The 16,839-nt window shown below is 44.1% G+C and overlaps 1 long non-coding RNA gene across 1 annotated transcript; it reads left to right on the forward strand.

Annotated features, from left to right (window-relative positions):
- Window positions 1-379: 379 nt before the first annotated feature.
- LOC127568813 (uncharacterized) lies at window positions 380-9,937 on the forward strand. Its single transcript, XR_007956073.1, has 3 exons — window positions 380-493; window positions 5,046-5,191; window positions 9,592-9,937. It is a non-coding gene; the product is annotated as an uncharacterized LOC127568813 (long non-coding RNA).
- The last annotated feature ends 6,902 nt before the right edge of the window (window positions 9,938-16,839 follow it).

The following is a 16,839-nucleotide window of genomic DNA, read 5'->3' on the forward strand; positions in this document are numbered from 1 at the left end:
TCTTGAAACCAGCGGGGGTCGGGGGAAACAGAGACGGTTGTGGCCTGACACAGTAACAAACCCAAGCCGGAAACATTCGGCAGATCAGGGTGTCAGCATCGGAAAAGAAACCCAAAGCCCAGACGAAATGCTGACGTTAGCAATGTTGTGCCAGCTTTTATCCAGGCAGCAACTGGCGCCATGGGAACAGGCACAATGGGACGGGGAGGTGGACCAAACAACTCCGAACCGCTGCTTTATTTATGTGTTTGCTTTGGCAAAATTATTTGAGTGTGGTTGCATGAATTGGAGATAACGGGGGCGAGCAACCTGCACCCCGAAGACAGTATACGTGTGTGTGTGTGTGTGAGAGAGATAGAGAGAGCGGGGGGGTGGGGGGGGGGGGAGAGAGATGGAACAAACATACTGTACCACTGTGTCAGGATGTCCCCTTAAGCAGAGCCGAAACTCAAGCGGTGCAGCTGGGAGCTGCAGACATACCAGGCCGTGCAAGGTAGGTTTGGTAGGGAGCGGCTGGCCAGATGAAATCCACGCTGATCTCTCCTACTCCCTGCCTGCAGCCAGTGGACCCCCCAACTTCCCAGCGTTAAATCCCGCCCCGCCGCCCACCAATCGGCCAGGTACGCCCAGGACTCCCGGTGGGGGCTCTTCTCAGTTCTGTGTCAGACGCCGCAACCGGCTAGTGCTGGGCACGCTGCCCGAGCCAGCTGCGGGGAAGGGGAAGGCGGCAGGGAAGAAGGTGATTTTTATTTCATATGTTTTTACAAGGCCGCTGAAGAATTATAATAAAATTGGGAAACGGTTTGTTACGAAACATTGGAAAAATATGCTCACCTCCAGCATCCAGGAATGTTGACCCTTTCCTGCCGTTTAACATTCCTTGTACTGCAGCAGAGCTATTGAACATCTATATACTCCAGAGAGTAGCACCTGGTTAGAAATAGGAATACGGAGCCTCGGTGGTACGCGCCTTTGGAATAGGTCAAGTCTTAGGGAACACTAGTGGAAGATGTTTGAGACGGCCATCCAGCAGAGATTATCAACAAGCTTTAAGTATCGAGTCCTAAATGCGAGAGAGGAACTTCCCCGCGCACCACTATATGGAGACCAATTCTAATGCATTGAAGTTTTGTTTTAAAGAGACGTGGGGTGGTCAAAGCAAAACCTCCCATTGAAATGAATAGATCCAGGAAGGGGTTGATGGGACATTGAAACAGGGCCAGTGAAACTGGCCATTCATCCTAAACAAGGAACATTTGCTTGCAGAAGTAAAAGAGAAATGCTGCCTGTTTAGCTTGAATGGCCTGTTTCTTCCTTTTATGTGTTTCGGTGGTGAGCCCCAGAAATCAATGAAACAGATACAAGCATTATTTTGTTTAGGAGACACGAGAGACTGCAGATGCTGGAATCTGGAGCAACACAGGAGATGCTGGAGGAACTCAGCAGGTCAAGCAGCATCTATGGAGGGAAATGGACAGAACGTTTCGGGTCGAGACCCTTCATCCGGACTGAGAGGGGAGATGTCCAGTATGAAAAGGTGGAGGGAAGGGGTGGAGCAAGAGCTGGCAGGTGATAGGTGAATCCAGATTGGGGGGGGGGGGGGGTTTGGCCCTTTGGCCCATAAGAACAGGCCCTTTGTCCCATAATGTTGTGCCGACACAGCTAATCCCTCCTACCTACAGAATGCCCATATCCCTCCATTTTCCTCTCATTCATGTGCCCATCCAAGACCCTCTTAAAAGCCCCCAGTGAATTTGCCTCCACCACCCTATCAGGCAACGCATTCCAGGCATCCACCACTCAGTAAAAAACGTACCCCTCACGTGCCTTCAGCAACTACCCCTTCTCACATTAAATGCATGCCCTCTGGTATTGGGTCACTCAATAGTGGGAAAAAGATATTGCTTGTCCATCCTATCTATGCCCCTCATAATTCTATACACTTCCAACAGATCACCCCTCGGCCTGCACCGCTCCAGAGATGCTGGCTGACCTGCTGAGTTCAGCATCTCATGTGTTGTATCATTTTATTTAGGATCTGCATAAATCCCAAAGCTCCCTCCAAAAATATAAACATAATGTGTTGGAAACATTGAGAAGCTCAGGTTTGTGGAGAGAGAAACAGTTAAGGCTTCAGTAGAACTGCAACAGGAGTTTCCGAACTGGTTAAATTTACATAGGTCCTTGCAGTCAGAAAAAGATACAGAGTGACCTAAAAGGGAATAGTTGGGTTATTGCATTTATCCTTGAGGCTAGCATGCTTCTGGAAAGGATCACAATTATTACCCACCTCCAATTTACCTGGAGAGGGTAGTGATGAGTGACTGCAGCCCATGCGGTGTTGGGGGATTAACTTTGTCTCAATGATGAAAGGGCATCGACGTACGTCCACATTAGTATGTCTGGATATTGGGAGGGAACCTGTGAGTAACAATATTCCTAGCATTAGTAGTGATTGCAAGTTTGGGAATAACAGTGAAGGTGTCTTGAGTGAGTTGCTATAGTGCATCCTGTAGCTAGAAAATATGATGGAGGGAGGAGATGCGTGAGCCATAAAAAAGATGATATTCAGAGGCCTTCACACTTATTTGCATTGTTAAATCTGGAATGAATTGCTTGAGTTAGGTGCCCACTAATTTTTTTTACAGTTCCAGCAAAAATGACTCAATTACTGTTCGGAACTAACTTAAAGTAGTACATCTGCATCTGAGAGGAGGCAATGGCCAAGATTTTGTGGTCAGCAACTCACTGGTGTTCTTAAAGAAGGCTGCCACAAAAGTCAGATCTGTGTGGTGTGGACTTCCCCTTTTCTCGTGTGTGAAGCTGCAGTTCAAAGTGATCCCTGGCACCCGGCAACCATGGTATCAACAAGCTGCGTAGGCTTTCTGTCACTTTAGAGACTTCCCACGGAAAATAAACTAAGATGGAAAAGAAGCACACAAAATCAAAACACAGCAGATGCTGGGAATCTGAACTGTAAACCAAAAATGCTGGAAATACTCAACAGGTCAGGCAGGAGCTGTGGAGAAAGAAACAGTGAAAGCTTCTGATCAGTGACTCTCTGAGGAAAGGTTTACTGACCTGAAATGTTAACTTCCTTTCCCTCCTGCGGATGCTGCCTGACCTGCAGAGGAAAGCTGCAATTATTATTTAAAATTGTAAACATTTTACAGAGGGGGAATCAACATTGGAAAATCCACATTAGATTAAGATAAAAAGTTAAACAAACTACTTTTTTTTCAAAATTCATTAGATTTTCAAACATATATCTGAAGGAATTTAGTATAAATGGGTACCTGATGATCAGTAAGGGCATGGTGGGCCGAAGGGCCTGTTTTTGTTCTGTATGACTCTGTCCCTATGGATTATAATCCACACATATAGTTTTCAGGGGTAGAAGGGCTGCCAAGCTTTAAGATCGGTATGCAAGACAAGTTTTTCACTGTACCTTGGTACAAGTGACAATAATAAACCGATACCAATGCAAAAAGCTTACTCCTCAAGCAACAAATTGTAATATATTGAGGCTATTTTGCAGTGATAATAATTGTAAATATTTGAAGTTTTCTTGAGCTTAGTGATTGCTGGAGATGATACAGGTTTCCCCTGATTGACAAATGGGTTAAATTCCTAAAGAACACTTTGCCATGCAAAAATTTGTCAAGCAGGTGGTGAATTTCATTCTTTCCTAAAGAAAAAGATTCAGTTTGGTACCCAATGCTAAGAAGGTGGTGATGGAGGAGAAGGCGGGGGTGGATCATCGACTCACATTCTCCGTTAGGTTTTGCAATGGATCCGGTTCGCTCAGCCATCAGTGGATTTTAGTTCCACCAGTTTGTCCAACTGGAAACTTGCTGCCTTCCCGGCTGGAGTGACTCTCCATGTGGTGATGTCATTGCGCAAGGTCCGATTCCCAAGTAGGCAGCTCGCTGCCTGGCGTCAGCACATTTGTGCCCATGGTTCTCCAGATGGTAGCTCTTCGCTTGGCGGCCCCACGGCATACGGTGAGTTTAACTGGGTCCGGTTGAGTCAGGAGAAGTGAAGTGCATTTTCACCCTTTTGTTGTAGTCAGCAAAACCTTCATTAAGCAAAGGATCGGATTAAACAACAACCTTTGTTGTAGTGAAGATTTGTTCAGCCAGTGTTGCCTAACCGGGGGGCACCGTACTGGAGAAGGCACAGATGACACACACTATGGGAGACAAAGCAACTAGATTTCTCCATTTAACTGTGCACACATTACCCCAGAAACTCCTGCCATAGTCATACGGCATGAAAACAGACCCTTCAGCCCAACTAGTCCATGCCGACCAAGATTCCCATCTAAGCTACTTCCATTTGCCCAGGTTTGGCCCATATCTCTCTCAACCTTTCCTATCCATCTACCTGTCCAAGTGCCTTTTAAGTGTTGTTAATGTACCAGCCTCAACCACTTCCACTGGCAGCTCATTCCATATCCTGACCACCCTCTGGGTGATATATAAGATATTTATTTATTAGTCACACGTACATCGAAACACACAGTGAAATATGTCTTCTTGCATAACTTGAGAATGCGCTGGGGGCAGCCTGCAAGTGTCGCCACTCTGCCGGCGCCGACATAGCATGCCTGCAGCTCCTAACCTGTGCCTCCTTTGGAATGTGGGAGGAAACCGGAGCACCCGGAGGAAACCCACGCAGACACGGGGAGAACGTACTAACTCTTTACAGACAGCGGCCGGAATTGAACCTGGGTCGCTGGTGCTGTAATAGCGTTACGTTAACCGCTACGCTACCGTGAAGAGGTTGCCCCTCAGGTTCCTATTAACTCTCTCCCCTCTCACCTTAAACCTATGCCCTCTAGTTCTTGATTTCCCCAACCCTGTCACTACACAATGACAGTGAATGCTGATAGTTCTGTCGTCAGAGCCACGGCAAGATCTGAGGGCCATTGTTCTGGAGGTGTGCTCAATGCTATGCATTTACATATGTGTGAAAAATGCATCTATTCTAGGACTATCTCTCTTCATTCTTCTGTTATTCTAAGTGGAACATGCATTCTTTAGCCTATGCAGGTAGCAGTGATAAATATCGATAAAATTCAAGCCCCCGCTACAAGTTTGATGGGCAGAGTATCCAAATCTTCAATGGCTCAAACTACTTCTAGTCACAGTGAAGTTGCTAAAAAGTGGAGACTGCCTCCTTCTGAATGGTAAGTTGAAACACAGAGGCAATATGCTAACTGGCTGTATTGTACTTTTTGGCAGCAAAAAATCCTAATAGGATTACAATTGACTGGATCAATTGGTGGACAAGATGATTGTGAAATAAGGGACACAATATGGCCTCTGAATGACCGGCTATGGAAGTTTGCATACCCTGCTGTCCCATTGCCTATTCAGACTATAGTTACTGGACCAGCAATCTGAGCTGAGGGTCCGGAGCAAGAGCTTAAATCCTATTGCAGCAGCTGAAAATGTTAAATTATGTTAATTAAATAAGATCTAGGATTAGTGTTGGTAATGCTGACCATGGGATTACTGGGTTGTTGTAAAGGCCTAATCGTTGACACAGAAACCTTCGGTTGACCTGACCCATGTACGAATTCAGACCCAGGCCCGGGCAGCAAACAGGGACAGACAGTGAATTCTGGCCTTTGCTGGCAACAGCCACACTCAAAGAGAGAATAAATCTCCCATTTAAGCAATCTCTTCAATGATATCGCTGACCTCTAAATACTTGTGCACACCAGGAAGAGGTCGTGCATTTCAGGGATCCAGGGTCGGCGTCATTGGCCAGGTGCAGAGATCGCTCTGTGCTGTGTACACTAGCTGGTGATTGATTGACAGGTGAATCGTGTCCACTCAAGGCAGTTTGTTAGCCTGACACTGACCTCCCCCTCACACAGATACAATATTGTTGGTTGTATATACTGATTAGTGGGAACAGAGCTCAGTCACCACAGAGCCCAGTCACCACAGAGCCTTAAACGGTTAAATAAAGTCCAAAATCAAGACAAGACAACATGCAGCTGAATAGTCTGTGCAATATTCTGAATGGTTGGTTTCTTATCGGTGCCATTTTGCAGTCATTGCAATTCTAACTTTACATGATAGCAAATGCCATCTTTTGTTCTTCGATGCCACCTCTGACTCTGGTTCAACACCCCACTACACCAAGGTGCCACTTCTCCACTTCCTGCCATCCCGTGCACTCTGAATGAGACTCTGGCCACTGAGAAGTAACAATCCCGTCAGTCTGGGCTGGATTTGCGATCAGGCACTAGAGATGCAAGGTCAGTACTTGAATTTAGAGAGACGCTTGCCATCTCTTGCTTCACCCCTCCCGCTCACCTCTTTATACTGGCTGTCTTCCCTCTACCTTTTCAGTTCAGATTAAGGATCTCAACCCAAAATATCGACTGTCCATTTCCCTCTATAACTGCTGCCTGACCTGCTGAGTTCCTCCAGCAGCTTGTTTTTTTGCTTCAGTACTTAACCCATTACATCAACCGAATGTAGACATAATTTAGGGCCACAGTTCTGGCTATCCGTCACCTGCCTGGGTGACATGTTCTTAAGAATACTTGCTGTGTGCACCAGAACAGCTTGGTTCACTTTAGGAGGTATCAGCGTTTTGGATCACCATGCAGGTGAACCTTGGAAAAACCGCCACGAGCTGACTTGGTATCAATGTCTAGCTGACAGTGATCTCTCCCACACCAGGGATCTCGCCCCCGCATCAGCCCCCGTTAAAATTAGCTGAAGCAGTTATGTCATGGAGTCATGAAGTTATGTAATTATAAATTCATGGAAGCAACTTATGGCTCTAGAGTGAGACAACAGGGAGGTAAACACTTGAAGTAACAGAACCCATAAAACCTCATTCAGTAAGTTAGTTTTTTAAGGATATTCCCTGGTAACATACTTGTTAGCTCGTTATCACTTGAAGAGTGATATCCTAATTTCCAAACCATGAGTTTTCTCTCTTAGTTTATCATATTGAATATAAAATGGAAGGGTCTGTTGCAACTTCAGGAGACTAAGATCCTCGAGTCATCCTGAATCAGTTGCTAGTTTGCCCTCGCCTTTTTGTATGTAGTCACACCATTAGCTTCATAAATATTCCCTCAGGTTGCAAATCAGTAGTGGTTGGTGACTATGCTGAAAGTAAGAGGGATGGGGAAGAACTTTGCTGCAATTCACCTACCACCACAACAGGTCTACAGTGGATGCAATCTCATTGGCTCTCCACTCGGCTTTGGAGCACCTAGACAACAGCAACACATACGTTAGCCTGCTATTTATTGATTACAGCTCAGTGTTCAACACCATCATCTGCTCAGTATTAATCACCAAAACCTGAGCTTCTACACCTACCTCTGCAAATGGACCCTCAACTTCCTTGTAGGGAGACCACAGTCAGTGCGGATTGGTAGTAACATCTCGTCCTTGCCGACGACCAACACAGGCGCACCTCAAAGATGTGTGCTTAGCCCACTGCTGTACTCTCTCTACTCTCATGACTAGGCACAGCTCAAACACCATCTGTAAATTCACAGATGACATCACTGTTGCTGGTCAAATCTCAGATGGCAATGAGGAGACATACAGGAGTGAAGTAGATCAGCTGGTTGAGTGGCGTCGCAACAACAACCTTGCACTCAACGCCAGCAAGACCGAGGAATTGATTGTGGACTTCAGGAAGGGGAAGTCAGGAGAACACACACATTGAGAGGTCAGTGGTGGAAAGGGTGAGCAGCTTCAAGTTCCTGGGCGTCAACATCTCAGTGGATCTATCCTGGACCCAATACGTTAGTGCAATCACAGAGAAAGCATGCCAGTGACTCTACTTCATTAAGAGTTTGAGGAGATTTAGTATGTCACCAAAGACTCTTGCAAATTTCTATAGATGTACGGTGGAGAAAATTCTGACTGGTTGCATCACAGCCTGGTGTGGAGGCTCCAATGCACAGGATTGCAGAAGGCTGCAGAGGGTTGTAGACTCAGCCAGCTCCATCACGGGCACAACCCTCCCCATCATCGAGGACATCTTCAAGAGGCGATGCCTCAAGAAGGTGGCATCCATCACTAAGTACCCTCACCATCCGGGACATGCCGTCTTCTCGTTACTACCACTGAGGAGGAGGTATAGGAGCTGAAGACCCACACTCGACGATTTAGAAACAGCTTCCTCCCCTCCGCCATCAGATTTCCAAATGGTCCAAGAACCCATGAACACTACCTTGTAATTCTTTCTTTTGCGCTATTTATTTATTTTGTAATTTATAGTTATTTTTATGTCTTTGTACTGTACTGCTGCCACAAAACAACAAATTTCATGTCATATAAGTCAGTGATAATAAATCTGAGTCTGATTCTGGTTCTGAGTCTGATCCTGAACTTGCCCCCTTCCCTATGGCTGCACTAAATAATGTGATGGTTCAAGTGCTCGATCAAAATTGGAGTGACAGTAATAGATTGAGGAGGAATCCTGATACACTTTTGAGATTTTCGCCCGTTTGACTTGAGTGAAATTTTGAATCGATTTCCATTAAGTGAAATTTGATCTTTAAACCCTAAAAATAGAGTTAACTCTAAAAACTCTAAATTGGTTAATTCTAAAAATATCCCTCTATTAGGAAATGGGATTGGATCCGTGAGTGGGAACCAGGCAGAGTAACCAGTCCTACCCTCTCCCCCAGTTATGTTTCTTACTCTGGATTTTGGAGTTTGTGGTACATCGAGAGGCCTTTCATGTTTAAGTGTTTACCACTGGGCACAGCAGGAGGCTTAGCTGAACAGACAGTGGAAAAGGTCCAGAGATGAGGAGCCTCATGTATGATGGCAGATTCGATTGGCAGTGGTTACTATTTCTGCTGCTACATGGGATTGACACAAAATTGATAGTTGCTGAAAATGACATTCAGTTTGGACTTACAATTGTCACAGCATGAGTCTGCTTTCTAGAAGGTGGGATCAATGGGATGAGTGACGCAATAAGGTCACTGAATTTAACAGGCTCGAGACTCCCTGTTCATAGCCCTGGTCACATGATCATATAACTGGATATCAGACAAGGTCCCTCCAGAATGTTGGTAATGAAGGAGATTGTTGACCCAATGGAATATCTCACGTTGGCCTAAACAAAACACCACCCTATTACAGGACCTTCCAGCCCCATTTATTATCAAATGAAATCCAAGGTGAGCATGGATGATCCAGTTTGATTGCTTGACTTTTTTTTCCAACCGCGTTCCAGCCACACGTTTAAGGATTTGTTGAGACAGCTGGTTTCACTTTGTGGCAGAGCAAATTCTGATTTCTTGTTTTAAAGGAAAACATTTGGTTCTATACTTAAATATCACGTTTGAATTTTTTTTTAAAGTACAGTTTTTAAATAATGGTAAATTTGATCATTACTGAATGAGCCCTTTGGTATCCACCCACAGGACAAGCTATGATTTATTAATGTGGGCTCAATGCATATTTATACCTTGGATTTAGCATGCCGCTCTGAGGGAGCATTTTATGTTACACAGCTGCGATGCATTCAAGTGGGTGTTTTAAATATCCCCTCCCATATAACAAATTTCTTTCTTTCCATTTTTAGATCTCTTCCATTATGCACTTCCTCAACTGAAAGAACAGAAAAATGAACCGTCCCCAAGCCTCTTGAACCGGCTGCAGTTGGCATCACTTAGCTATCACTCCCTTTTTTCCAGATTCAGTTACCTTGTACCCACTTGGCCTCTCTCCCAAAAGCATGGCTTTGATTGGAAAATGTCTGGGGAACCCTGTGGTGCGGAGCATTTTTGCTCTAATGTGCCACACAACCTATATCTCTGTTGAATTTGTAATTGTGTACGGTTCTAAGTGGACCTATTTTACTAACTTTTTTTTGTGTGGCTTTACCCCATAGTTTTTCTGCTAACCCATCATCAGGCGGAGTGAATTTGGGGACCGGCTCGGCCAGACTTAGCTCTGACCTGCCTAAGGCTGCACAAGCAAAAATAAATCATTTGGTTAGCTCTCCTTTCAAACAGAGCACTGTACCTCGCCTCCATCACGTGGTGAGTCATTGCAGTTTCTCTTTGGAAAGAGTGAATCATGCACATTTTATTATGTCTTGGCTAGCTCAACAGTCAAGCTCTTTATTATGTTTACTCTCAAACGCTCATTGAGGGTTCTTTATGGATGTTGCCAGTGACTTATTTTCATGTGTATTACAATAGCCCTCTGGTTGTGGGAATGCAGGAGAGTGTTAAGCTTGTCAGCTTTGAAGCACAACTGCAGCCTTGTGTTCTTATATGGTGTGCTAACCTTGCTTTTATTCTTTGTCAAAATATTGTGATAACCAAAAAACAGAATATTACTTGTTGCTCTACAAGCTTGTTTTATATTCCTGCTCTGGAGTTCCGTGTGGCACCAACAGAAGGAAGGTACACTGCTGGCTCTGGGTTTGTCGAGTTCCATGCACTGACAGGGCAGAGTTAATCACTATGCCTGCTAATGTTGTAATGCTCACAACAAAACTGAAACGCTTCAGTTTAACAACTTGCGAGCCTTTCACTAGGCACTTTTGGCTTCTGCCCTCTAATTGCCCTTTCATCTTAAACATCCCCTTTGTTACATTTAATGGTTCGCTTAATTTTCTCCTCACCTCTTCGTTTCCCTTCATCTCCCACCGTCTCTCTCCCCACATTGTCGCCCAAGTATTGTTCTGAGTGGATGCTGCTAACTCTTAGCCTGGTGATTCCTGCCTCGAAATAACCCTGAAATTCGACTCAAAACTGCACCCAATGTTAGGCCCATTTTGCTGATGATATGAAGTGCCTGGGAATCCCCTAAATCTTATTAGGATACCCTTGAAACTTAAAATGAGAAATATCAGTGTAAACCATCAGGGGCCAACCAAATGTTCTTATCTTATACTCCTAACAACACGCATGGAGACCATTAGCCCTTTAGGTTCATGTCAGCTTCAAGGGCAATAATTTCATTTGTCTTATTTTCCCTCTCCCTCTTTTTCTGTATCCCTGCAACTTATCCTCTCTCACACATGTCCATCAGCTCCCTTTCAATTCTTTTTGCCGTTAATCTGCACTAAGGGTTAATTTACAGCAGCCAATTAACCTATCAGCATATCTCTGGGATGTGGGAGGAAGCTGGAGCACCTAAAGGAAACCAACGTGGCCACAGGGACAATGTGCAAACTCCACACAGACGGCATCCGAGATCAGGATCAAACCTGGGCCTCAGGAGCTGTGAAGCAGCAGGACTAACTGCTCCATGCCAATGTTATTTTTCTTTGAGTAGAGCTTAATTTGTTCAACCATCAGACACACTCAGAAAGATTTTCAATTTTTCATGTAACATATAAATGCTGCAAAAATGCATAAAATAAAAAAGACAACAATCTCAGTGACAGGGCTTCTTAAATAGAGTGCTCAAGTATTGCTTCAGAACACTGGGAAAATGACTTTACCTCATAAGTCGTTGGTTGTGATGTGTTGCAGCTCTTGAGTAGGTGCAGTGAGGAAGCTTGCACTGAGGGGTTGGGGACACGGTAGGTTTTCTGGGTGGAGATATGTCAATGTGGACCGGTGTAGAAGGTCGAGAAAACATGGACATATTTTAGTATGGCTTCTATCTCATACCCAAAGCTACTCAGTCTTTTAAGTCACTGGAATTGTTTTCTACCCAGACTACAAATGTACCTGGGTCTGAATGTGGAGGACACTCATCCATGTGAGAATTTCTGCACATTTTATGACGTTCCATCAATAACATGAAACTCATGTTACCTGAAATAAAGCAAAGAAGGTTAAATTTAGACATCAGGTAAAAACATGATGAATGGTGGTTAGTGATGAGGTAACAGCTCTTGCTGCTGAGCTAGTAGAAAGCTGCCACAAAGATTTAGCAGTCTTCAGTGCAACACCTGCACATTAAATGAGGCCCATTACTTTAAGGCGGCAGCTGAATTAGATACCCGGTGTCCAGTGTAATCATAAACAGTAAAAATGAAGTTTGGTATTATTATTCAAAGTTCTGTCCTATGACCTTTGGAGTGTTTCTTTCCTCATGCACCCTCTTCACACATCCTCCTCTTCACCATTGGTGATATTTAGGCCCTGAGCTTTGGAGCTCCCTTGCAAACTCATCTCTCTCTTTTGAGGGAGTCTGTAATTTGGCCAGACTTTTGAGGCCTGTTGTAATACCTCCTTATGTGGTTCAGTGTCTAAGTTTGTCTGGTGGTACTCCTGTGAAATATCTTGCTGCATTTCACAGTGTATGTAATTGCAAGTGTGATTGTTGCCTCTATACTGGACGGATCACTTAAAGTATTTGACGGGAGATCTCTACAGTCAATTCACCTGTTCTTTTCATAGAACCTTAGATTCACATCTGGGCCGTCTTTTTCGGGATGATTGATTGATAGCTGAATCTGCAGTAGCAAAATGGAATGGTCTGGGGATGCAAGAATAGAGTATGCACTTTGTATTCCATAGACAGCTGTCAAGAATGAGTGGAGGTTCTGAATGTAGGCTGCCCAGGACCACCTATATTCACTTTATCAATCGGTTTGAATCCAGCGCTGATACTGAGCCAAACATGGTCTTTATGCTTGTTTTCCAATGTAAAGTGTGATCTATCATTAATCTTTCTACATTTATCTGAATGTTGGGAAATTTCAAAAATAATCTAAATTAGTATTTATTTCTATTGCAGTATTCAGTTCAGACAATAAGACATCAAAATATAACCATTATTAATCACAAACAACCTAAAACAAAATACAGGGGCAAATCTAAACCTTGGCTGTAAATCGCAGCTTTCAATTTTAAAAAAAAATTTAAAAAATTTTATTTACAGCATGGTAACAGGCCCTTCCAGCCCAACGAGTCTGCGCCGCCCATTTTAAACCCAATTAACCTACCCGTACGTCTTTGGAATGTGGGAGGAAACCGGAGCACCTGGAGGAAACCCACGCAGACACGGGAGAACGTACAAACTCCTTACAGACAGCGATGGGAATCGAACCCCGATCGCTGGTGCTGTAATAACGTCGTGCTAACCGCTACGCTACTTTGCCGCATAAAACCACAACTACACAGCAGTGGCAATGTTTGTAGTGGTTTGCAGCTTATGTTTTTTTGTAGTGTATTGGAATGAATGATAGTGATAAAATATGTGAAATTCCACTTTTATTGTGTGAGATTATAAGTTTAAATAAATGTTTTACATGCCAATATTTAGTCCATTTTGATAAAATGAAAGGTATGTTCAAACGCTTACCTTTAATGAATATTGCTCTTCACAATAACTTCCAGCTCTCAAAAGGTGTTTGTTTTGTAACTCTGTACCTGTTAGTGATTGATAATAAAAAGACATCAGATAGAGCAGTTAATCCCATTAAAGAATTCTCACACACAGTGTACCAGGAAGGAACAAGCCCAATTTTTAATTAACTTTTCACAAACTACTAAAGAAAAATTGGAATGTACACACTTGCTTAAGATAGAAGCTAAACATAAATAAACGTTTTAGAATTTACTTTGTTTTGAAAACCCTTTTTATTTTGAAATGCTCATGTGACAAGATTATAATCTATGTGGATAAACTTTCTTTTCTAGGAATTGGAATTGGTTTATTATTGTCACATGTACTGAGATACAGTGAAAAACTTTTGCTTGCTTGCCATCTAAACAGATCATTGCATGCATAAGTACATTGAGATAGTAAAAAGAAAACTGAATGCAGAATATAGTGTCACAGTTACAGAGAAAGTGCAGTGCAGGTAGACAAATAAAGTGCAAGGGCCGTGGCAAGGTAGATTGGGGGATCAGAACTGGATGATTTGCTAAACACTAATCATGGCTCAGTACTCTATTAGACCTCATGCAGCAATGCAAACCATTGTTCAGCAGATCTCGCTGAGAAACTGGTTTGTAATGAGGCTGTTCCTGTCAATGCCTGTGAATTCCCTTGATTCCATTGGTGAAGGGTGGCCTATGAAAAAGTGCTAAAGCACCGACAGGAACTTGGGCAACTTTCTGCGTTAAACATCATGTAGGTGGAAATCCCCGGTGTTGCGTCAGTTTTAATGATAGCCAATACCAAGAGGTTCACTGTTGTTTCTGGTACAGAACCTGGATAATTGACCATAGACAAAGAACTGACTGCTACAGAACCTGGGTAATTAACTATAGACAAAGAACTGACTGCTGCTGCATCAGTCAGCCAATGGGGCCTCATAACACAGCAAGGCTGCAGTTTTCCAGAGATTCCTCCTTGAAGTGGAGCATTCCGCTGGGGAGAGGTGTGCCACCTGGTGGGCAGGTGGATACTCATCTGATCTGTTCAAAAATATGACCACAGTGTCCTAAGTTTCAAGTGGCTGAGGCTGTCAGACAATCTGGTTAGAAAGCTGGTACAATGGCTGTAAATGTAGAATAATGCGATGAATAACGTTATCCTTGTTTGTTTCAGTGAAGTCCATTTATTGGAGTCTAAGATCTCATGTGGCAACCACTATTTTTTTTGTTTTGGAGGCAGTACTTTTCCCCAGGAGAGGAGCTGAAGTATGAAATCCTCAGCGAAATAGAGCAAATGAAGAATCTGCTGAGTAGCCAGAGACCTGTTTGTGAGCGCCGCCTTGTGGCTGGTGAGCTGCTCAAAGCCAGGTACGTCAGACGAATGACCAGGTCAACCACGTCATCAATGCTCGTGGGATCTTGCTGTGTTAGAAAAAAAGATCATTGAGTTTACGACACCGCACCAGTGGGTGTACTTCTATAAGTATCTCCACAGTTGTTCAGTGATCTAGAACGACCTGAGATTGTGAAGAGTGCTGTGTGAATACTAGTTCTGGGATGTGAAATAGTCTGTGTATCTTCTGACACATGCAGTATGTGTTGTTTTCTCTGGAGCCCTTGCTGATAGTTCAGTGGATCAGGAGAAAAGGACAGGCTCTTACTCAAAGACTCACCCTGATGTGGTCCTGTTGTCTGGCAGGTGGGCACTTGCTCAAAGCAGGTCCGTGGAAACTGATCCCATTGAGGGAAAGGCAGCCTCAGGATCCAAACTGACCTTTCCACTAACTGGGGTCCGTGTGAGACATCTGCATCAGCCCGCAGGCGGTCTCCAGTCTTAGAAATTAGGCCTGAAAGAAATTAAAGTCAAAGAAATTAACCTTTGAAAATATCAATGGAGTGTTAAACTTCTTAACTCTAGCTGTTATAAATGGATAACCTCTTTTTGCTGCAATGAATAAAATAATTTGGAACAAAGAGGAGGTTTACCAGGATGCTGCCTGAATTGGAGGGTGTGTGCTATAAGGAGAAGTTGGACAAACTTGGGTTGTTTTCTCTGGAGCGGCAGAGGCTGAGGGGAGACCTGATAGAGGCTTATAAGATTATGAGAGGCAGAGATAGAGTAGACAGACAGTATCTTTTTCCCAGGGTAGAAATGTACAAGAGAGCATACACTAAAGGTGAGAGGGGGTAAATTCAAAGGAGACGTGCGGGGTAAGTTTTTTAAATGGAGAGTGGTGGGTGCCTGGAATGCGCTACCAGGGGTGGCAGTGGAGGCAAATATGATAGAGGCGTTTAAGAGGCTCTCAGACAAGCACGTGAATGCGCAGAGAATGGAGGGATATGAACCTTGTGTAGGCAGAAGGGATTAATTAGGTGTTCAATTACTAGTCTAATTAACAGACAACCTGCGGATGCAGGGTTTTGACCTGAAATGCCGACGACTTCTTTCCTCCCGCAGATGCTGCTCGAGCTGCTGAGTTCCTCCAGCAGATTGTTTGTTGTTCCAGATTCCAGCATCTGCAGTCTCTTGTGCCTCTACTAGTTTAACAGAGATGCAAGAAATTCTGCAGATGCTGGAAATCTGGAGCAATACACAAAAGGTGCTGGAGGAACTCAGCAGGTCAGGCAGCATCCATAGAGGGAAATAAACAGTTGACGTTTCAGGCTGAGACCCTTCATCAGGACTGGAAAGGAAGAGGGCAGAAGCCAGAATAAGAAGGTGGGAGGAGGGGGAGAAGTACACGCAGGCAGGGGATAGGTGAGTTCAGGTATTACATCTTCCCCCCTCACCTGGACTCACCTATCTCTTGCCTGCGTGTAGTCCTCCCCCTCCCCCCACCTTATTCTGGCTTCTGCCCTCTTCCTTTCCAGTCCTGATGAAGGGTCTCGACCTGAAATGTCAACTGTTTATTTCCCTCCATGGATGCTCCCTGACCTGCTGAGTTCCTCCAGCACTCTTTGTGTATTCCTCTATTAGTTTAGTTAGTTTGACACAACATTGTGGGCCAAAGAGCCTGTTCCTGTGCTGTACTGTTCTATGTTCTAAATGTTCTATGTAAATGTGCCATGTTATTACCTCATCTTAATGGTAAGTCTAAATTTGGGACCATCTGTTTGCTATCTCCTCACACACTCAGTGGTTCAAATGATGAAGTGCTGGATATTAGGCCATGGACTTCACCAGAAGATAAATGGTGCTCTTGTAGGAACCTAGACTGGTCAACTTTCTGATTTCTGAGGAGATGATTGCCCACAAGTCTGGAGAAGGAACAGCCTATGGTCATGTTTTGGTAGGGAATGGGGTGAGGTGATCCCAGCTCTCCAAAGTACTGTTGGAAAGTCGGAAGTTCTCGGAGGTCAGGGATGAGGCTGGAGGGGGCGATCCAGTGCATGGGTAGGAAGAGGGTACAGGAAGCCAGAGCTGAGAGCAAGGCCTCAGAACAGTCATCATGTTAAGAACTTAATCTTTTCTTTTCTCTTACACAGTATTTTGACTTGTGTTTTCTGAAGTGACCATCATCAACATAGTTGCAGTCCAG

The sequence above is a fragment of the Pristis pectinata genome, chromosome 3 (assembly GCF_009764475.1).
Source record: "Pristis pectinata isolate sPriPec2 chromosome 3, sPriPec2.1.pri, whole genome shotgun sequence".
NCBI lineage: Eukaryota > Metazoa > Chordata > Chondrichthyes > Rhinopristiformes > Pristidae > Pristis > Pristis pectinata.